Source organism: Melozone crissalis, unplaced genomic scaffold, assembly GCF_028551555.1.
Source record: "Melozone crissalis strain CALT ecotype California unplaced genomic scaffold, PUWL_Pcris_2 ptg000006l_1, whole genome shotgun sequence".
In the NCBI taxonomy this organism is placed as follows: Eukaryota; Metazoa; Chordata; class Aves; order Passeriformes; family Passerellidae; genus Melozone; species Melozone crissalis.
This window is the reverse complement of record NW_026535784.1, coordinates 5,827,062-5,850,661: the sequence shown is the minus strand read 5'-3', so window position 1 is coordinate 5,850,661 and position 23,600 is coordinate 5,827,062. Positions and strand designations below refer to the sequence as shown.

General features: G+C 41.3%; 1 protein-coding gene across 1 annotated transcript in view; it reads right to left on the bottom strand.

Annotated features, from left to right (window-relative positions):
• Window positions 1-23,600, bottom strand: part of PPARGC1A (PPARG coactivator 1 alpha) — a 363,473-nt gene that overhangs the window by 200,008 nt on the left and 139,865 nt on the right. The gene's annotated exons all lie outside the window — the stretch shown is intronic.

The following is a 23,600-nucleotide window of genomic DNA, read 5'->3' as shown; positions in this document are numbered from 1 at the left end:
TTGCACCGTCTCCAAGCCTATGCTGTTCTATTTTGATTTTAAATGTAACCTTAGAAATAAATGTTTACAAATCAGCTCATTGTGTCTTTGTTTTGAAGCTTAAAGCTTCACTTTGATTGCTGCCTTTTTGACATTTTGCATAGGAAATATGTTTGCATGTTCACAGCACTATTGAAACAGCAATTAGATCACCATATTCCAGCTGTTACAAGGTTTTGTAATGCATTTTCCAATAAACATTTTGAAGAAAACAGAACTATTTTAGTATGTCAAGGAGATACATTCAGGTTTTTTTGTTTAGCTTTTTTCCATCTTATGTTTTTCTGTGTGTTACCATACTTTTATACATTCTTCTATTTCACGTTCTTTAATTACCCAAATAAAAAGGGTCAGGTTTTCAAGAGTAGTAGGTGGTTGGAGGAGTTCTGATTTTGGGGACCTGGGAAGTTGAACCAAGACAATTTTCAGAAAATCAACTTTTTTGTCTTATGCTACCAAACACTCCAACTGGGACAGCTTTTAAAACACTTGCTATTATTTCTCTGATCTTCTTTAAGCAGGAACATTTTTACCATTTCCAAGAATTGCCTACCTACCCAGTTTCCTTCCGTCCTTCCTCAATAATTTTTTTCACTTCAAAAAAGAAAAAATACACTTTTTTTCCCCTGCCTGTAAAAATTGAATGTCCAACTCTCTTGCCACTGAAATGATTTCCAGCCATGCAAGAGAACATGTGCATTGCACAGCAAGGCAAACAGCATCCACACACAAGGGGCAAAGGCAATGGGCCCTGAGCCTTGGTGGCCAAATAGATCAGACTGAGCCTCAGTTGTGAAAACCTTGGTCACCTTTTCTATCTCACTTCACGCCACTTCAGTCAATAAACAAACTCATGATGTACACCAGGCAGCAGCAGTTACCTTACTGAAAGGCAAACAAGATCAGCAACCTCTTGCTTTATGCTTAGGATCAGATAACAATTAAGGATTTTTTTTCTTCTTCTTTCCTGGTGCTTAATACTTCCTGGTATAGATGATTAATCCCAAGAAATTCTCCTTTGCATTTATTTTACTTTTTTCTGATTCCTGACCTCACATGTCACAATTTTTGCCTTCTCGTTTTCTTACACAAGAATTGCTGGGAAGATTTTCATCCTTGTTGCTTCATGCAATAAAAAGAAAGTCTTGTTCTGTCTAAATTTAGTCAACTAATTGCAAGTGAGATGGCTGATTTATCTTCTGTTGTTTTCAACTGATCACTTTGAATTTTATGAACTCAAAGGAGATTCATACATTGATTACATTTTTTGGGTGTTGTATATAATTTTCAGGGTGTAACTGGACTCCTTTTCCTGATGGTAAAAATTTGGATAAGTACTGAGAGGAAGTACCAAAAGACTTGCCAAAAGACTGTGCAGCTATGGTGGGAAACAATCCTCCTCAATCAATTCCAGTATTTCAGAGCTGGTAGTAACTATTTTTGTTGATGTCAGCTGTTACAAATGTAAAAGTAGTAGTAGGACAATGAAGACTTGCAAATGTCTTGGGAGGCTGACCTCCAGACAACTTCCACACAGATGCTGGCAGTGATTCCACCCACACAAGAGGCTGGTACACAGAGCCCAAAGAAGAGCAAAGCCTATGTCTGCATAGGCCAGAGTTTCTGCCTGCCCACTGCTTTGAGGGATTGCCATTGCTCCATCCCATTCAAAGTCTCTCAATTAGAAGTGCAAACATACGAGAGCTGCAGCAGAAGAGTTTATTTTAAGTTTCCCTCTCATCTTTGAGGAAAATGAGTGATTAAAAATTCTGCAGCTGCCTGTCTATCACTGGTGGGACAGCGCTGAGTAGGGGCCATTTCAACCTCCCTCGGGTTTCAAAATAATTATGCATGATTTTGTCACATCAAGATGAGTTTATTTGCAATTCCCAAGTGTCACGCATGTCCAACGCAACCTTGCAGAGCACTCCAGCGCTGATAACCTAAAAATACTCCTTGTAAAAAGGGTTTGCTCTTCATATATTGCACCCAGTTTGAAACTAGTACCTTAGCTGCCAGTTAAACAAAAGAATTGATTTTTAAATTGCTCTTTTAACCTACAAGGTACTCCACCGCCCCTGTTCAGTGTCCCTTGACTTTATGTTCTTGGATGTACACTTGAATCTGCTGAGGGAAATCTATCACTTGTCCTAAGTTTCACTGGCAAATGTTAGGAAGTAACAACTTTTCCTTAAGAATTCTGTCCTGGAAATGCAATAGGTAACAGTAAAAAAAGTTAGAGCACTCTAACAGCATATGCTTTACAGTAGATTACAAGGCTCTTTTTATTGCTCTTACTGTCTAATGAACTCTATGACAACTCCTATTTACAATATTGTTTTATTACCAATTAGTTATGTAAAATACTCAAAGACATGCAGAATAAATGACAATATAACCTAGCAAATGCACAAAATGCACAGTAGTGAAGAGACTTTAACTCTTGCATCCCAATTATAGGGATCAAAATGGTTTCTGCAGCTGGCAGGTACTCCAGGTTGTTTTTTCAATAGCCTATCAGAGTAAAGTGGGAAAAAGTCTGGAGGAAAAAAAGCAAATCTGAAAGGTAACCCATGCACCATTTTAACCTCACAGGCACCAGTATCTTTCAGTTGAATAACACAGAAGAGGAGCTATTAAATTATTTAGCCCATCTTCTGGTCTAAAGGACTACTCTAGATCTACTGAAACAATTCTTTATGTCATCTCAACAACAGTCCCTGAATGCTGGGACAGAGCAGAACACAGTCCCTGAGCAGAACACAGCATTCTCTTGGTTTAAAAAGGGATGAGAAACCTGAACTTGATTATGAAATCCAGACAAGGAGGATCCACATAATACAGTCAGTTCAATTCCTCCTCTTCCCATGTCCTGCACCTGTACATACTCTTGCAATTTTACTTTTCTGAGCCTTAATATTTAATTTAAAAGAATTGGAGATAGACACCCATCAGGAAGACATCTGTAGAGAAGCTTAACAATCCCAGAAAAGGACCTTAAACTCTGAGAGAAATTGTCAGGACCAAGCTCTAGCAAAACACTGCATCATTAGCCAGGACAGTCTATATAAATGATCAATAATATATTCAGCCCTTTTACTTTCTGAAATTATTGAGAATGAAAACATGACCCCTGGAATTTGTACATCCCTAGTCATTGATGCACTGATTGTTGGAACAACTGTGACAAGCAAGCATCACCTGGTGACTAACACGTTCATCTGGAAAGAAAGCAAGCTGCTGTCATTTAACACTCAGAACAAGACAGGCTTTTGGTTTTTCTTTGGATGTGCCATTACAGGAACTAGAAAATGCTGAGCCAGGAAACTGTGAGACAGCTCAAGAGAGAAAAGACATTAGAGGACCAAAGGAATTTGAGAGAAAATGCATCCCTTGTTCTTGTGTGCTGCTACATGAACATGGCACCAGCAGGGCAGCCTCTAAAAGGTGAACTGTTTCCATTCAAAATATTTAAGATTAATACAAGTCTAGTGTAGAGGGATAAGTTGCATAAATGCTATTCAGGAATCTCCAAGGAAAGAACTGATGGGTAAAAAGGTATGAGAAAGGAGCAGATGGACCAATAGATGTGAAACTAAGTCAGTTACGAGCAAATACAAAACTGAAGTGTGTGAACATTTCTGAAGCCTTCAAATGGAGGAGATGAATCACACAGACCTTAAAGCCATCATAACAAATTAGTCTGTCCCAAAGTGAGGAAATGACTTGATAGCAAATTACCTGAAATAATGAAAAGGGATAAGAAGTTAAGTCACCTACGGGAACAAAACAAAAACCATTTCTAATATCCTTGACACTCCTCTCTTACTGAGATCTCGTCTCCACATCAAGTTCAAGCAATTCATCTTCACTTCAGCAGCTTTGCAGTTTTGACCCTGCCTGCATTTTGATGTCCTGATTGCTGGTCAGGATGTCTTCCTGCTGCCTTGGCTAGCCCATGTTCTCTATCAATGTCTCTTTGTGTCTCTCCTTCTTCCCCTCCCTCAGGAAGCAGCACACCTTCCCCTCTTTTGTGCCACACTCCTCCTCAAAGTCATTCAACAAAACACAGTAGGAAGCTTTTTCATAACACACCAGAATAAGACAAAAATCCAGAAAAAAGCCTGAACTACCTTTAGACCAAATCTTAGTCTAATCAACTAACACCTTACAGACACAGGACAATCTCCTGCTGTGGGGTATCAAACTCAGTGCCTGCCAGGATTAGGTCCTTTAACTGAAACTTGTCATGTGCTCAGGGATGGGAAAAAGGAAGTTTTGTGGGGCTCAGGAATCCATATGTCTCCATATTCTTCCATCGATATACTATCTTATAAACAACAGAAAAGCAAATGCTCCAGCCAGATCCAAAACACTCCAAAGAAGAAATGAATGGTTTAATTTAGTACTTTCCATTGTACAAAATGAAAAATTCCAATAGAATGCTGTTACAAGAAAGCATTTGCTAATAATGCTTCTTACTCACTAGTTTAGAGAAAAAAAATTGGCTGTTATTAGAAGAGTTTCAGAGACATGGAACTGCAGTCATATGAATGCAGAGGCTGGAACCTGGCATTAATTTCACTTTGCTGGTTTACTGCATCTTGTAAGTATCTACAAGAGAGCTGTATTTCTACACTCACTATTAGAAAACCTATTACAGAAAAGTCATTTAGGATGAACACCCCGCACTCGTAGCCATAGGTGTCTTCTTCAGCTAAATTAAAAACCATAGTCTTTTCAGGTCATAAAAATCATCAAAATTTTAGTTACAAATTACACCATAGTAAGTGTCAGCATCTTTTCCACAGATTTAGCATTGTTTGAAGATAAACTGAAACAGATCGGTGCAATACTTAATTGAGCTCTCAACAGCATCATTGATAAAAGAGTATTAGTAGTCTTTGGCAGAGACTTTATCGATAGCTACTAAGATGCCATCCAGCAATGCTTCTAAAGAGAGTGGATCAAATTTTGTCTGGTGCCCTAAGGCCTTTTCTATTGCTCTTGTGGCATAAAGAGGCTTAAAGACAGCAGACCTCAACCTCAGGGATATTTCCTGCGTAACAAGATTTCTCAGGTAATAAATAGCTGCAGCTACCTCTGTTCCTCAGCATATTAAATACATGAAAGAAGAATGATGCTCTACTCTGTGTCTCTGCTGCCAACAGCTCCTAAGGTAAGGGTTCAAGCAAAATTCAGATAGTCTGATCATCTCAGCCTCTGGCCAAGCACAGAAGCTACTCCAATCAAAAGAAAATCAGAAAAACATAGGGGCATATTTGTTGCTGCTTCTTTTTGCGTACAAAGGATGGACAAATCAAGGAGTGAGGCTGCAGTCACAACCTAAAGCTCTGCTGTGTCAAAATCTGTTGTCTGGACAGATTAGGTTGCCAGATACTACTTTGATCCTAAGCCCTCTTGAACACAGCAGGGCCATCAAGAACTGTTTAAGTTCCTAACAGAGGATGAAAATGACCCCACTGATGTTACTGCTCCCAACAGAACAAGGGCTAAACAGGATGATGAATACCTCATACCTCTTTTTTTTCCCCCATAAGATCTGGTATTTTGATTTTTGCAGGAAGTATATTAAAGCCATACAACAGATGTAAAATGTTTATGCATTCAGCAGAAACATACCTGCACCTGAATCTATTCCTGCATGTTTAAACAGAAAATCTGACGGTACAATACTAGTATTCAGTTGTAATTCACCGATTCCCAGCAGGATGAATGAATATCTTTCAAGAAAGCCCTTGGAAATGCTGATGACTAGCGACTATTGGTACAAACCAGTTTTACAGATCATAGAAAATCAGTTACTCATAGAAAGCATGACAGATACAGAATATTCCTACTGTAGATGGGGAAAAAATTGTGGGCTATGATCCGTAAATCGATAAATATCCAACAAATCAGCAACACAAACAAGATGAGAGAACTTTATTTCATCTTCAATCAGAGAGTAAGATATATATACACTGGGTGAGATAGCAATAAAATAGCTACCATGCTAATTTTCCACTCATCTAGTAATATAGATCCTTTACATTCCAATACATTTTTTTCTCTCCTTTGTGATCATATTTGTATCTGCAGAGCTTTCAAGCCCAGGACACAAGCTGTGCAATATGTTAAACTGGTGCTGGTTTTGTTTTTTAATAAAACAGAAAAATAACAATATAATGCTTTAAAAATCAATATGATCTTTTACATTTAAAGTACCTTAGAATAATATTTTAAAACGAAAATAACAGCAAAAAATGGGCTGGATTCAGGGGATAGAAAGCAAATGCAGAGGCATACTAAAGAAGCCTACACATACATACAGCCCTCTACCTACAAAAAGGACATGGATAGGGTTTTATGCAGTAGGAATTTAAGCAGCACTTCTGCAAGAATTGGGTGGGGTTTTTTTCACATCCACAATTTAACCTTCATCGAAGAGCTGTCATGTGTCCCAGCTTCCCCAGGCATGACCTTTTTTTCCTGAAAGTTTATTTCCAAGTGACGAAAGAGGAATTTGGCCAGATGCCTTGGACATACAAATATCTACAGACACAGATGCAGATGTCCCAAGCAAATGGTTTCAGAGCATGTGTAGGCCACCTGTAGAGGCCCCTGTGCCCATTACTCTGTTCAAAAAATGATACATAAAACTAGGATAAACCCTGCTCCCTTACTCCATAGGGAAAAATATACAAAAGCAAAACCTATTTGTAGCTGGACCCACAGCAGCAAAATTCAAAACTTTTGTTGTGTGCCAGCCATATAAAAATGCAAGTTTGAGGGGAAGAGATGGAAATGCATGCATAATTTGCAGATCAGAAGGGGCAATATAGGAATCTTTAGTAGGCAGATGCAGGATGTCATTTATAGCCCTCCCCTATAGCAGACAGCACTGCTTTACTGTGGGAGAGTCTCTGGTGCCTTCTGCTTCAGTGCTTCAATCACCCTTCTAGAGCAGGCAATACACACATCTAGAGACTTAGAACCCCTCCTGCCCAGCCAGCAGACATCTTCCAGCATTAGGATGGCTACAGATCAGCTATTCCAGTGGCAGAAACAATGAGAGCATTTTTATCTTTAGTACTTATTTTTAAATTACATTATTAACTTGTCTAGACATTATTGCATTATTATTTGTGCCATTGCCAAGACAAGTTGGACCAGAAGATCTTTGAGGGCCCTTTCAACATGGTGTTCTACAGGCTACAGTTCTGTAATCTGTACAGCATCTTAAAAGTAAAAAAAATCCAACTCTTTACAATTTGGAGCAACATGAAATGATTGACATGCTTATCAAAACAACCGGCTCAAGATTTTACATTTGTTTTCTAGTTGCTCAAGTATTTCTACAGACACTACTTAGGAAATAGCATATGTTTTGAGAAAGTCATTTTCCCACTGTATGCTAGCTTGCATGCATCACCATTTGTGCTTTTCTTTAAAAAGAAATGGGAGACTACTGAGATATTATTGTACTCCACATTTACCCAGTTACCCTTTTGTAACCAGACAAATTTGTCATTCTGTTGGAAAAATAAGTGTTTGATACTTATCACATGCTCGCAGCCTTCTGCCACAGCTACTATTTAAAAATGCAGGGTAGCTGAAGAGCCCTTTTATTATTTATGTTTGCAGTGTCTCCACTCATACTCTACTCCTTGCTAAGGGGATAAGACCAGTGGCAGCAAGGGCCAAACTCTTAGACTGATAAACACAGTATTTTCCAAGCCTCTTGCATAGCTGACTGCTGGGCCTGCCTGTGCAGCCACAGTGAACTCTTCACTTGTGAGCTGCTGGGAAAGCAGGACATTCCTGTTGGAACACCCAGAGCGCATCTCCCTCTGACACATCCTGGCTCCATGCACAGCTGGGACCTGCCCAGGTGATGGTGGTGGTGCTGCTCATGTGGGAAGAGCCTGACACTGTGCAACAGCCTGCGAGGAGCGCTTCACCTGACACAGCAAACAAGCAGCCTGTGCTGGCCTGGTGGTGGCTGCCTACAGCCCTGCTGGAACAGATCGTGATCCCCTCCCTCCCAGTGAGCCTGCAGCAGGCTGGGGGATGAGCATGGGATAAGGCATTTTTGTGGGATAAGGCATTTTTCAGTGCAAGGTTCTGATTTGGTCTATTCTTTAGTGTTTTACAGAACAAACAGAAAAGAAGGTTTATCTGTTTCTGTATTTGATGCACTGGACTTCTGTCTCTGTATTTGATTAAGTTGACTAAGTTCTTGGCTATAAGTTTACATTAGAGGAAAGAAAAGTGCCAGGAGGCTATGTAGAAAGACTTTAAAAATATTAGAAATCTCATAAAATAGGTCTATTTCAGGAGAAAGATACATCCATCATGTGTCTGCATATGGTGCTCAACACGAGAGCCTACATCAACCAGAGCTGCCTGGTCCATGACAGCCCCTCACAACTCTTCCAGCCTGATTCCAGAAGTTCAAAATAGAAGTCCAGAGTGACACAGATCATGTAAAATTGGTTCAATATTTTTTAGATAAAAAGAGGGATGCTGGGGGGATCTAGATCTTCTGCCTTCAGCTAGGTGTGGCATGGGCTGATAGCTGTAAGCAGAAGATGAAGATTTTCTTTTAGGTGGTTGCCCAGCTGCAAACACTCACTGACAGAGGTGAAAGGCCCCTGACTCACATTTCCAGGTCTTCAAAATAGCCATTTGTCAAAAAGTGGCATATTGATTACCATGCTCCTTTTTCAAGGCAAATACTGTATTCCTTGTCCTCCAAAGTCCATTCCAATCCCCACTTTCAGAGCATCTCCCAGTGATTAAAATGGGAAGTAGGGCAAGCACTCATGGTGCTACCAAACTTTCATTTGCTGTAGACAGAGCAAAGGGCAGATATAACTTTCCTGCTGAACCATGCTCCCACAGAATCCACGCTCCCTCTGCCTCCACCTCCATACCCCTCCAGCCATCCTAAACACACAATTGCGCTTCCAGCTCCGGGGCAGGCAGCACATCTGCCCCCATCCAGCCTCCTCTGCATTCTGCCTGCTCCTCCTTCTCCTACAAGAGCAGCCCAGCCAACATGGATGAGCTGTTTCCTGCTGGGAGGGAAGGAGGTATTCCTCAGCAGTTCCTTGTGGCACCAGCGTGTGCCATGTGCACTGGGCAGCTGGGTTATCTTATAGCTCATATCTCTTACATGGCTCTACCTGGAGCACACCACAACTTCCTTATGCTTAGCAAGAAAATATCACTACTCTTTGTGACTCCCTACAGCTCTTCAGTCACAAGCCAGAGAGAGCCTCATCCCTCCTTGCTCTGTTTTACTGCCCAGGGGCCTGCTATCTTCTGCTGTGGCTAACTCCATCAAGCTGCCAGCAAGGAAGGATCCCAAAAACACTGCTTACCTCAACCTGCAAGCTCCCAAATGAGCAACTTTTGCAGGAGGCACTGCTAATGACCAGAACCAGCTCTATTGTGGCTGGCCTTGACTCAGCTTAGGAGAAAGGACTCGTGAAAAACAGTATCCATCACTCCTGAAAACTGTCTGGCACAGTGTGATAAGTTCAACTGCAGACCACATGCATTTTCTGGCTTTGAACAAATAGCACAAGTCAATTCTCTATAAATTCAAAATGCATATTAGAACAGGGAAACGTATTTTAAGTGGGTTTCACATCCTTCCTCTCTTTTTCACCCTAACTGCTGGAGATTAAGCCTGCCACTTCACTATTTCATTCTTTTGCCACATAACCAGACATGAAGAGAGTTCATTGCCTTTTGTCACCCCCGAATCACCTGGATGTGACACGAGGAAACAGCCTGTGACTGAGCAGGGATTTTGAGGAGTAAGGGATGGCAGCAGGGGGAGGGCATATTGGGAAACAGCTTTTTAATTGCTCTTCATGAAAAATGCTACTGTAGAGAAAATGACTGGTGGAGAAAGTGAGACAGCCACCATACTGCAACCCACTCAGGGAGCTGAAGAAATAAGTGGCATTTTTGTACTCTGAGTGGCCTAAACAAATAAATTACAGTCTTGATAACCTTTTATTTCAGAGCTGTGCCATTTGTGCTACTCCAGTTGGATTGTGTCATTCCCAGGATAAATCCTCAATTGCAAGGGCTTTAAAATTGAGCTATAAAAATTTCCTCTGGGCAGAAATCTGGCAAAATGTAGCACAATGGAAAAAAGAAGCAAAGGGAATTAGTCTAAAAATAGAAGTGAGTAAAAGAACTTGGGAACCTTTAGGTGGACAACAATTTGTCAGACTTTTCTCCCTTGCACTCTGGTAAGCAAAAGAGAGGGTGGGGGCCACATTGGGGAGACATGACAGCTTGCCTGCAGCTCCTGAGAGAAGCACCTTCACTGCCAAGGTTTGGGAAAACAGGACAGTGGCCAACATGTCACTGTGAATGAAAGAGGTCTCAGACTGGGGAGGATAAGGCAGGCTGAAATATGCAACAGGCTGCTTAGCCCCCTATCCAAAAGCAACCCCAGAAGCTGAGTGACCCTCCTAAACTTAAACTCAGCCTGCCTAAATCTCACCTACATTCCTGTTGTTTCCTACTTGCTGCCTCCACATTTAAACCTTGCTATGGTTCTCTCTATCCCTGCTGAGATGCCTTCAGAGACACCCTGCTTGGAAGCACTAGGCATGAGGCTGACTCTATGCTTTATTACCTCATAAAAGCTTAGTTTCTCTCCATAGCTTAGTTTTTATGTGCAAATTAAAATAACTTTTGTTTAAGTTTGCTGCTACCAGAACAACACAGACACGGCTGGGAGAGCAGATTCACAACTAGGGGGAAGTTTGTCCACTGAGCGTTCGCCCCATGACAGCATCCAGGGCAATGCCTAAATTATCTGTATTTACAAGAATAGAAATAATGCCTCAAATATACCAGAATAGGTGGCAGCACTGAAGGAGGATGGAAATTACAGTGGAAAGTGAAAACAAAAGAAAAGCCAATCCTGTAAAAGCCTGCTCCTCCTGCAAAGCTGGGCACACTGTCCTTGAAATGGAAGGGCTGATTGGAAAACGCCACAGAGCCCCACAGCATCTCACATGCCACAGCACCACACAGCCATTGGGGGGCTGAAGGTGACACTGGCAAGCCTTGCTGATATCCATCCTATTTTTAAAACTGCCACCAGAGCTCAAGTTGGCTTATGACCTCCCGTGCTCCCAAGGAACCATGCACACAGGAGGGGCAGACACAGTGGCAATAGCTCTGCCTGCATGCAAAGGCAGCAAGGCACAGGCCAAACGTGGTGCTGTGTCTGTCCAGATGTGCTGTCACAGTGTGGCTGTGACTAATTTTCACAACACCTTCTTACTGTGCACACAACCTGATGGAAATGCAGTTTCTGGTAATGCAACAAGAGGAGCTGCAGGAGCAGGAGCTTGCTTGACCATGCACACCAACTCTGAGCAGCATTTCAGCTTATTTTGGGGTATTACATGAAAAGAATTAGGAGCTGAGCTACAGTCAGTGTTTAAAAATAAACAAATTGCCAATGTCAAAGCCTCTGCAATACTGCAAGCCCAAGGTAATGCTTTTTATAAAGGGGGAAACAACATTCAGATTTAAAACACGTTTTAGTTCTAATAACTTAAGGTGTCATTATTAGCATATGCAAAGAATATGAAACAAACAAACATATTTTCTTATCTTCAAAGCATTCCTCTAATAATATAATGTTTCCTGCACGTGAGGAATAACACATTTAGGTGTTGGCCGCCAGAGTTAATGACATCAGGCACTGATGAAATGTCTCGGCGTGCCCCAAAGTTACGCAAAATAAAGAACTACTGATTTGAATTGCATCCAACTCTGCAACTCTCTATCTTCAGGGCAATCCAAGAGTAGATTTTCTTGAATGTTTTTCATTAAATGCCATCGTGCCATACTAGATAAGAGATTCTATTTGGACTAGCAGCTACTTCCAATTTTCGCCCCAAAATAAAAGAGGGTTTATCAATTCCAATCAGCTTTATCCAGAATTAGTTGTCAAGTTTCAATAGCTGGCATGCATCTGAAAACATAAATTCAGCACCAGTGTCAAATGACTAATGCAACGTTATAGAAGAGGCCTGAATGCATAGTCCTGCTGGGATTGACCAACTGCATTGAAAATATCAGCACTTTTATGTTATAATAGCTCCTATTAACAACAGTTGGCTGACATTAGATATATTCAAGCTAAGCATCAATTAAAAAATTGCTTATCTGTTTGAAAATCTGGAAAGTGGGTATGGGCTCTTACATGGGCAGAAAGTAATACAAATGAAATAATTGCTGTGGTGTCCTGGGACTGCATCACTTTGACTAACAGACACTGCTATTTTTCTGCCTTCTTCAAGACAAATTCTTACATATATATGTGTGTCCCTGTCATGCTAAGCTGCATTTCTTAACCATCATCTTTCATTTTTAAAATAGCATCATTTAGAGGCCCTACAGAAAGCCAGGGGCAGAGAGTATTACCCAAACAAAATGTACTAAAATGATTGTCCCATATAGTTCACAGTGCACACAGACATGAAAGGTATCCTGCAATCACCATCTTTATGGGAAACTGAGGCACCACTACACTCAGAGTACTGCCCAAGGTCACAAAACCAGCCACTCACCTCTCCTGAACCCAGGACCATAAAGCTACACTAGCAATAAGTGCTGATATCCAAGAGAACTCATTAGGGACTCATAAACGAGCTCAAATAAGTGCCAACCAGTTTAAATGTTAAATAGGTCATTGCTAACTCTGATCAAAATGCTTTATTCTTCATTGTATCTGGGAGTGATCTAAATTAGAAATACAGATATATTCCTGAGAGCAGGAACACATGGTTCCCTACCCAGCTGCCCTAATCACTGCCTGTCACACTCCACTGGATGTCTGCCCAGCCCTGGCAAAGTTTTGGGCAGCACTTCAACTTGGAGGGGTGAGAAAGGTGTGGAAGACATCCTGCTCCCTCCCCACCTGCCCCCCAAAGCCAACCTTCAGCCCACCAATGCAGCCACACTCCTGAGGGTGGGCATGCAGGTGGAAAACCACACAAGAAAAAAGACAAATCAAACCCTCAAACATCTCCATGGTCAATTTTTCTGACCAGTCAGCTACATTGTAGAAGTGGAGATGAGTTTTTTTCAGCTGTCCTTTAAAGTTAAAAAAAGCCAGTCCCAGGCTAATTTGTCCAAGGATATTGAAGAGGTTTTGAGGAGAGAGCAAAGGGCTCTCTCAAGTGGATCAAGCCACTTCCCTGCAGTTATTCAGTAAATAGTCTGGAATGCAAAGTTAAGGAAATAATTATTCTTCTCTACATCTTATATTGGTTTCCACCTTCAAGCAAGACATCAGTCTTACAATACCAAGGGAATACCAAGGAAGTCCATATACCTGATAGACATCTCTACATTTGTCCATGTAGAACAAAATCCTCTCTGTGTCAGCCAGAAGAGGTGTCCAAAAATAGTAGTCAACCAGCAGCCTCAGTTGCACCATTGTGTGTGAGGAGCCTAGTTTCTGGTTGTCTGGTTGAATCTCACATTGTTCAATCCATTGCACACATTTCTCATTCATTAATGTAACAACAACAAGCTCACAGCAATAGGATCTTGCCACTAGAAGATGATTTCTTGCTTTCAAAAATAAGTATCTCAGTTTCACCTTCACATTGTTTTTTATAATACAGTAGGAGATCTTCATCCTGTCAAGTTTTATTTTCATCCTGCTGACATTATTTCTTAATTAAAAGAAAAGATAAGTAAATGGATTCAACCAGGCGCTATGACTGATATGAAGCACAGTTCCTCAGTAAAATAAAAATATTTAAGTCAGAGAAGAAGGGAGTCTGCCTGGCAGTCATTTCATATAACCAGCCATGAGCAGTGGTAGGTGGCCTTAACTGGCTCTCCTGGTTGTTTGTTCTGCAGTTTTGCAATGTCTTCCAGCTGTCTTTTCATTTTCTTTATTGTTGTATTTATTTTTTAATGATTCTTCACTGAGGAGCTTCAGCTAAGAGAACAGAGAACCAGCAGCAGCAAAGCATCATTTCCCTCCTCCCCGCGCGCGGGGCAAGTGAGGATTTTGCATTTCATACATCATTTACAACTTGTGGATGTGAGGCTGCCACCAAGCCCATCGTGGCTCAGACAGCATTCCAGCACCAAAAACCTCAGCTGGCAGCCAGAATTTTACTGAAAAACACTGTGGGGAGAAGTACATTATAAAGAACTGCTGCTTTTGTAAAGTCTCAGTCATTGCAGAAATAAAACATTTTAGTTTGTATGAATATTCTCTTTCATAACAAATCAGTGTATGCCAAAATGCCCTGTGTCTTAAAGGAGACGTAAAATGCATAATGCTTTGCTCCTCCAGAAATAACTTACATTTTGAATGTGTTTGAACTGTAACTCTTCCTCCTGGAGACCAATATAAGCACTGCATAGTACAGTATCATTTCAAGACAACTGAAGAAATATTATAAACATGCTGCTTAGTCGGAGAGACAGAGGCCAGCAACAAAATCAACCAAAGAAGAATAAACTACAAAAGTGGAAAAGTTCTCTGTAAAAACATTTACAGAGTTTTCTCTAACAGAGAGACATTAATGAGCAGCTGAAGACTATAAACAGCACAGGGAGAAATTAACAGGTTTTGTTAATTGAGTTAAGGAAGGAGCTTCTCTGGTTTCTGGGAGCCAGAGTTTGGGGCATAGACTCCTGGGTGCTCACAATAGTAGGCAGTGGAACAGTCAGCTGAAACTCTCATTGTGCTGGCATCACTAAGGAACCACATTGAAGGTGCACTCCAGGAAGAATAAAATGTGTCAAATAAGAGGGTTTTGGAGGAAAAATCTACTTGGGGACAAGAAGGTAAGGGAAGAAAAAAACCTGTTAAGGAAACCACAAACTTTCATTGACGTGGTGATTATTTTGCTTTAATTCAGGCCACAGAAATGTTTGATCCTCTATATAAATGTCAGGCCTTGAAATTATCTGTCCTGCAAGGCAAATCTACTAAATAATGCAGAGTTCCCAATGGAAAAGAAACCTTCTTCCATCTACAGAGGGATTTTTAAAGGGCCACATCAGAGATCTGAGCTTTTAATTGTATCTTGCATTTAAATTTAACAACAGACCTATTGTTTTCTTTCAACAGATTAAGAAAAAAGGCTAACAGCATTCAAAATGAAGGCAGGATAACAAGGAAGACAAAATTAGAGGCAAAAGCACTTTCAAACTGCATATCCTTATTCTTCTTGCTGTGCAGGCAGGATCTCACCCTTAGATGCTGGGTCACTGATGGTCTTAGAAAGAGCCAGACCACTCAGGTATATAGCTGAAAACGGAGTGGATCAGTGACTATGCAGGAAACCCAAGCATGCTAAAGGCTTCTTTCAGTACAGCACGAAAGACACAACTCCTGTTTCTTGGGGATAGCTGGAAACAAGGGCTGCCACCATTCAGTGACAGCACCCCTCACAGGGAGAGCAAGGACAGGTTGGGTGCTAGCTGGCACTTGTAGGATGGGCAGGCAGACACCCAGGGGGTGCCCCGAGCAGAGGAGCAGGAAGCAGAGCTGCCCCACTGTCATCCCTCTGCCCCCTTGGGCAATCAAAGCAGGCAGGCTGAGCCCCTGAGTCTGCCCTGCCTGTTAGGGACCCCCAGAACAGCAAGGGGGGCATTTCTGCAAGGCCTATGGTGCCCAGCACCGCTGTTAGTCACACACTGTGTCCTACCGGGTGATGCACAAGCAGCCCCAGCAACTGCACAGAAGCACAGACCTCTCCAGGCTCAGCAATTCACTCTGTCTCCTCTAACATCTGCTCATGGAAAGGAGAGAGAGAGAAGAAATTATTATTATTATTTCACTTCTGCTTTCTGCCTTTTTCCTTCTATGATATGAATAGCAAGGCTATGGGTTGCAAAATTGTATATTTTGTCCTCCAGTTAACCTATATACCAGTTAGCGTGGGAAATCCATTATGAGAATTAAGGAGTTTAAAGAAATAAAATGAGAAATTTAAAAACAGTGTTGAAATATGTTTCCCCACACAGAGTTTGTGTTAGTATCTAATAAAATTTAATATATACTAAAATTTAGACACAGAAGACTTTGCAGGATGAAAGGAACATAGCATTCAAATCATTCATTTCATCTGCTACTCAGAGCTCTTTGATTAACATCACTTCAACTGAAAGAGAAAATTCCTTTTTTTTTTCTTCTCTCTTTTTATAGTATTTTGCACTTCTTTTTCATGCAACAAAGTCAGCTACCCTTTTATTTACAATCAGATCCACTTCCATGTTGAAAATCCTTTCTGGCTGAAACTGTGTCTTTTAAGAATACAGGAGAAGCAGGGAGGAGGGACAGTTATGTTGATTCTTCTGAAAAATATCCATAAAAGGATGTATTTAGCAGTCAGAAAAATAGCTGTGGGGAAATCACTGCTGGGACATGGGAGCAAAAGGGGACACAAAGGCACTGGGGGCACTGCTGGGCCAGGGAAGATGGAACAGACAGAGCTGGTGCCTGGTACATGCTGATGGAGGGAGGAGCTCTGACAGCTCTTGCTGGGGAACCCCACGGGCTGGGGCCATATTTTCTGCAGGGCTGTTCAGAGAGTCATTCTCCTGGTGCTTGACTGATTTTATATAGGAGCTCAACAATTAATTATAAGAAACAAAATTAAGTGAGAAGATAATTTGTCAAGGTTTCAGTTTGCTAGGTGCAGCATAAGCAGTAGATATAAGGCTTCCCAAAATTGCTTCTTTCCTATGGTTTTCTTCAGGCTGATATTGCTGGACTCAGGCTCCCCATGTGAGCCAGGCCAGCTCAGTCCTTCCCTTCCCAGGCTTGGGAAGAGCTGTATCCCCAGCCTCTGCCCAGAGAGGAAGGTGCCCATCACTCTGGGCACTGAACCTGGCAGATGCACCAGACACTGTGAGTTAAATCAGCGTGCTTTTGACTCCCAGGATCCAGAGCACCTAAGAGGTGACTCAGTGCCACCTTCTCCAAACCATGTACAGAGATACAGGACAGAAGGAATGGTTTTTAATGGCCAGAATCAAAAAGCAGCTTTGTTTGAGTTTGTGTGTACATATATATATACACACATATATACATACATCTATCTATCTGCAGAGGAACCCTTAGTAAGATCAATACTCTTATTGAATGTATTTACCTCTGTGTGTGCTTAGCCTTTCCAATAAAAACATTCATACAAAACACATTGAGTTAAACTGCACACAATACACTATTTTGGATATTCAGCACCCCTTCAGACATCCTCCTCATACCTGAAAGGTCAGGTACAGCATACTTCTTGACTTTCACATCTGAGTCACCAAATGAAAATCACCTCCTCTATAAGGAGACATACATTTCAGGTTTGTCACCCTCCAGCTTACAGAAAATGGCTCCTTAAATGTAGCTGGTACAAGGCAATCTGTCACAAAATTCTCATGATATTTCCTTCCTCCTTTTTATCTGCAGAAGTGATGAAATGCAAACTAAACTTTTTCTGGTAAATCTTATCCTTCCTACGAGTGGAACTCCTTTTCATTGGTTCTTCTTAGATTTGATTTAGGAAAATATCTGGGGGGTTTGTTTACATAATCTTGCTCTTGTCAGGCAAGGCCAGCCTGCCTGTGATACCAGAGCTCTCGTCTGTCTGCCACTCTCACTTCTCTTCCACAGACACTTCATCCCATTGGAATCAATAGGTAAGAATCAATAAAATGCAAATGCTGCACTTTATCCTGGCTGCTTCAGACTGTCTTCCTTCAGCCCTGGAAATGCTGTGTCTCTCCCATCAGCCTACATAAGGCAGTGTAAGGGAAGAGGAAAGAAAGGTCCCAGGTAGCCCACGGGCAAGAAAAGCACCAAGGCTTGCTCAGCTCCCAGCCAGCGTCACTTGGCACCCAGGTATCTTCTTTTGCTGGTACTCCACTGCTTCAGGAACCAGCTGTGCACTGCAATAGCCTCCCAGGGAGTGGCTTTGCCAGACATCAGCAAGAGCAAGGGCACTGGTGTACTTTCAGAAAAGCAAACCCTGGGAACTGCTTCTCTAAGCTCAGCAGACTTCAACCCTTGCCCAGGCCAGATGGTTTAAACCAGTCATTGTTTCACCACTGCCACGAGGCCAAAAGCTGTACTCATCCATCACCACATCCTTAACCCCAGCTCCCTCCTCAGTCTCTTTCTGACAGACTGCTGCCTCTGACAGCTTCACCTTCTGCAATTTTCAGGCCCCACAAATCACTACTGGCAGAGCAGAAGCTCAGTAAAACAACCCAGTGGTACAATTCCCTCTCTAAACTTGACACCAACTGTACAGACACCTAAATAAGCCAGTCCTTCAGCCTAGGATTTCTGGAGAGATCACCACCCACAAATCATGCAGGGGATGATGGACTGTGGCAGAGGGCCATGGCAGGGCTGTGGGCAGCATTTCTTGCCACAGGACAAATCAGTTTGAATACTCACTCCTATTATTCCAGTACTTGTTTACCATTAACTTATCCTGGTTTATTTCAGGCAATAATATAATTTGTATGGGCATGGTGCATTTTACTTCACTGAGAAGTTAAGGTCTCCAGGGACTCCACTAAAATCATACTGATATTGTCAGCAATGTAATTGCCACATGGTCTCCACAGACTTCTATTGAAATTGCTTTCCTCTCCTAATCTCAAGCAGTAGGAACAACATCCCAACAGAGACTCCAAAGACTTGCAATGGAGTCATGTTCCATCATAAATGGTCTTATAATGATCCTCTTTAGACATCCTTTGAAACTGCCAGGAGATTGGTGCTGCACAGTATTTATTTTCCACGACGTTCTGGAAAGGACATTAATGTTCTCCCCCTTGAATCCTGGAACTCACGTCCCATTAAAAAACTTTATGAGCAGTAACTACTGCTTCACTGCAGTCCCCCACAGAGCCTTCAGTATATATATTATTATTTCACAAACTGCACTACTGAGTTGCAACTGAATTAGGAAACATATCCTTTACCCAACAGACTGGAACAGATCCCAAGGATTTTTTTTGCTCTATGAGGCAATGACAAGAGGAGGGGAGAAGGAAAAATATATTCTTTCACCCAGAAAACACACTATCTCCTTGGGAGACACATTGGCCCATGCACGACAGCCCTAACAAAAGGGTTTGCAGCACACGTAGTGATAAAAGTTGCTGGATTTGTACAGTGAAGGCTGCAAAGGTTATTTTCCCCCTTGTTTCCCTTGGTTATATAATACAGATCGCAGGCCAAACACACCTGAAGCAGTGTCATGCCAAGAAAGGGGATTTAAACCCCCCAGGGTATAGGAGGAGGCTTAAACTGCACGATGGAAGACAGATCCTAAATCTGGTCCACCTCTTTTATATTTGACACCTCTTCAACTCAGAGAATAAGTAATCAAAGTTTCTGAACTTCTGGATAAAGTTCTTTTTCAACAGGAAAGCTGAACATATGCTCAGGTTGCACCATACAGCAAATTCTGCATTTAGTTTTTAAAGTTCTTTGTCTCAACAGGTTTGCAGTGTGAGAATCAGCGAGGTTTTCAATGCTCCACTGGGGTATTTCATATTTTAGAGAAAGGGACACACAGAATCATTAGGTTGTAATAGAATCATTAAGTTGGAGAAGACCTTTAAGATCAACAGGTCCAACCATTAACCCAGCACTGCCAAGTCTACTACTAAATCATCTCCTTACACACTACATCTTTTAAATTACTTCCAGGGATGGTGACTCAGCCACCTCCCTGGCCAGCCTGTTCTAATGCTTGACAACCCTTTCATTGAACACTTTTTCCTAATATTCAATCTGAATCTCCCCTGGCACAACCTGAGGATGTTTCTCTCATCCTATCACGTGTTACCTGGCAATAAGGTGAGAGCAACCCTCACCTCACTACAACTTCCTTAGGTCATGGAGAAAGGAGGAGGACCAGAGATGAGCAGAGGCTTAAGGGACAGAACACTTGGATTCCTTTCTTGTCTCTGCTTGTTCTAGGATTTATGTGGTGCTAGTACTTCATGGGTTTCAGAAAGCCATCTCAGGTGCCTCTGACTCCCCTTTTACAAAAGTATTCAAGGAAAACCACCTGGCACATATGACACAGGAGATGAAGCTTTAAAAACACAAAGGAAACTAAGAACACAGAACAAATTATTCTACCTTCTGGGATATCAAACTACTCCTATATAGCAGAAAATGGAAGAAAAATCCTTTAGTCAGTTTATACTCACCCCAGCTATTCTACTCTAGCAGTCATGTGCTGGAAATCTCATATAAATGTCATCTCTAGCCTTTGGCTGCATTTACCATGATATTAGATGGTACAGAGGCATTTCATACTGAAAAAAAGATTTTTCCGAGTTAAAAATAAAGGCTGATCAGCTAATTGTAAAAAAAAAAAACACCATTACAAAATTCTATTGCATCCATGTCACAGACATGAGATACCCTCTGAGTCAAAGGAACTACTGGGACAGTAGCAAGGACAAGATTTTTTCTTTTGCTTGGTATCTAGTATAAGAAACTTATTAATATATAGCTGCATGTAAATGTAAGATATAATTACTACTAATAACAATTATTCGAGCTCTGGGGAGAAATGGATCAATGGTCTTACCCTGGTCTTGTCAGCACCTGATCTTTACCATGAAAACTTATGAGGCAATCTACATTGTGAATTAACTGAGTCACAGCTTATATTCACTAGAGAAAGAGTCCTGATCTGCTGCCATTTCACAGTGCAGATCTTAAAATCAGCAAGCATTTTAGTTTTATGGCTGAATAAGATCTACTGCTCAGCACTATATGCTTGTATAATACTGAATACTGTAAACTATACTCTGGCTTACACTGGTCCACTGTAGGGTAAAAAAAATAGTGGCTACATCTAAAATTTTACAGTCCTAAGGCTTTGGTACAAGCCATTTTGAAATAATAGATTATTTTTGTCACCAAATAGTTTATTGTTTTATTTTTCATTCCTAGTCAAAATTGCATCTTTTCTAGCTGTTAATGAACCCTGCTTAAAGTAGACATTTACATTCAGCCTATTTACCTGATGCATAATGCTTTATGAAAAAATCAGCTCTAAATGATACAGCTAGAATTTTATTACAGACTTTTGGTGCAAATAATAAAATCTTTCTACAGCTAATGAACTGCCCAACAAAGCAAGTCTGTTAGTTAGTAAAAATAAATGCTTTTAAAAACAATCAAGATATTAGAAAAATAGGGATTTCAAAGAATACTTCTCTGTACATTTTATATTAATTGACATATATTACTTTCAGATTTTCTGCAATTCTAATAGCATGGAAATAAGCAGCAGGAATGATGACTTTCAGGATAACTAATTTATATTAAAAAAACAGTCACAGGGCTCAAACAAAGGCAATGTTTGCCTTCCTGGGTTAAGGGTTTCCACCAGTAATTTATATTTGTAAATATAGCACAGTTTCTTCTCCTGTAATCTCCTGCACTCGCTTGAGAAGCTTTCCTGGTCTTTCCACTTCCTACTTTGCTAACAAGGATCAAGCCAAGGAGAATTGCTCACATGCATGTGTGTGTCTAGCCAGGTATGATCCACAGGATTAAGCTTTTGGGAGTCATGGCCTCTCTGTAAGTACTTCAAGAGATGTATGCTTATAGACCAATTAATGATAACATGAAGATTTAACTTTCTAATTATCTGGAAGAAAATAGTTTTCCTTGTTTCTAGACAGAACAGACCTTGAGATTATGCTATGCAATTTCTGTTAACCACAGACTACCACATTTCACACAGATACTCTACATTCAACCCAAAATTTTAGGTAAATTACACCAGTTCAGCTCTCAGATGACCAGAATTTAACATTTGATAAACAGAAACTGAAGCTCAGTCAAATACCAAAGACCTTGTGCAAACAGGAGGAAATCAGGTTAGAGCCTGGAAGCAGAAAAAGAGCTCCAGAAAGGTGACAACACATTCACATCTGTCTGATCTGACAGACTTCTTCCAATCTTCCCATGATGATACACAAGACTGTGTCCATGTCAGTCAAACACAAACAATGAGGCTCAGGAATGAGAATTGCTACCTCCTGTTTCAGAGCCCCACCTGCAAGTGTGGACTACATCAGGCTTCAGAGATAGACAGTTATTAAAACATTAACAAATCCAATTAATTGTGTGAGGAGGAAAAAAAATTCCAGCTTCTTGCAGGTGACTGGCTGGAGTCCTGACACACAAGACTTTATTATAACCACTTTCCTGAGGTGGGACTTCAAGGGTGACGGATGTGCTGAAAGCAGTGAAGGTGACCCAGTTCTGCCCACAGCATCCAAAAGAAAAAGAGTAAGAAGTGCTCCCAGCACAGAGCTTAAGGAAAAAACACCCATACCTCACTGTGGTTCCAAAGGACTGTAGGTACTCTACTCCAGGAGGAAATAACTTCTTGCAAAAGGACATTCCAACTTCGTCTCAAAAAACACAAGTCATGGAAAGCCCTGCACCTCGCAGCAAACTGCTCTCATCCCTCTCAATAAATGTGTATTATTCAAGGCTGAGTTGGTCATAGTTCAAATTTCAGGCCCTGGATTTCTTTGTGTTTTTGAAGGCAGACCGAAAAGTTGCTACCCCTGATTTCCAGCTGGTATTACTTTCCAGTGCATGCTTCCCCATTCTTTTTCCAGCTGTATGCAAGCTGCTCCTTATCCTTACTTGGAGATCAATTACATGCACACACCTCAAAGTTGTACACAGCTCACCCTGAAGAGACCAGGAGCTTTGCAGTCAAGGACTGCAAGTCCAGATGTGACTTAGATGAGACTTAAGGTGATTTGCAGGGCAAAATCCAGGGGACAACTACCACTGACTTCTGAAGGGCCAGGATTTATCCAGGCTAGTAGTTTTAATAGAAAATTCTCAAGAGTGAGTATTTCAACCAGCGTCTTGGCAAATTTTCAGCTCAGGTAATTATGTTCTGCTCTTTTAAACTCCTTTGAAGTTTCACTTGGTGACGTTAAACCTCCATGTCCTTTCCTGGAGCTGCAGAGAAATGAAACTATGAGGGCCTATCCCAGGAGCAGCAGCATCTCAGGGATGTACCAAGGGTTTCTCCCTGGGCCGATTCTGAGGCACTTGGAGATCAGAGGGAGGAAATGTTAGCTCAGAGACAGAGGAAACTGCAGAGATGTTCTTAAAAAGGAAACTACAATAAGCTTAACAAGAGATTTGTGAACAAAATACAGTTCTAACTTCTTTCCGTGGAAAGACAAGTGTTAGCAGGTTTCCCTTCCCATTAACAAAGCAGAAGTCTCCAGGTTGTATTTGCACAGTAACCTTCAGAAATCTTCACAAAGAGCAGGAGATTAGCACCACTCACACACAGATTGCTCAGCTGTAAGATGGCAGCACCTTATGTCCTCGGCTGGGAAATTACGGCGCTCTGTGCGTACACAATTGATGCCTAAGTGCAGTTCTTTTTCAAGGGCAGTAAAACCGGAGAGTTGCACGATGAGCAAAATGAGAGACGCAGCAATGTAAAAACATC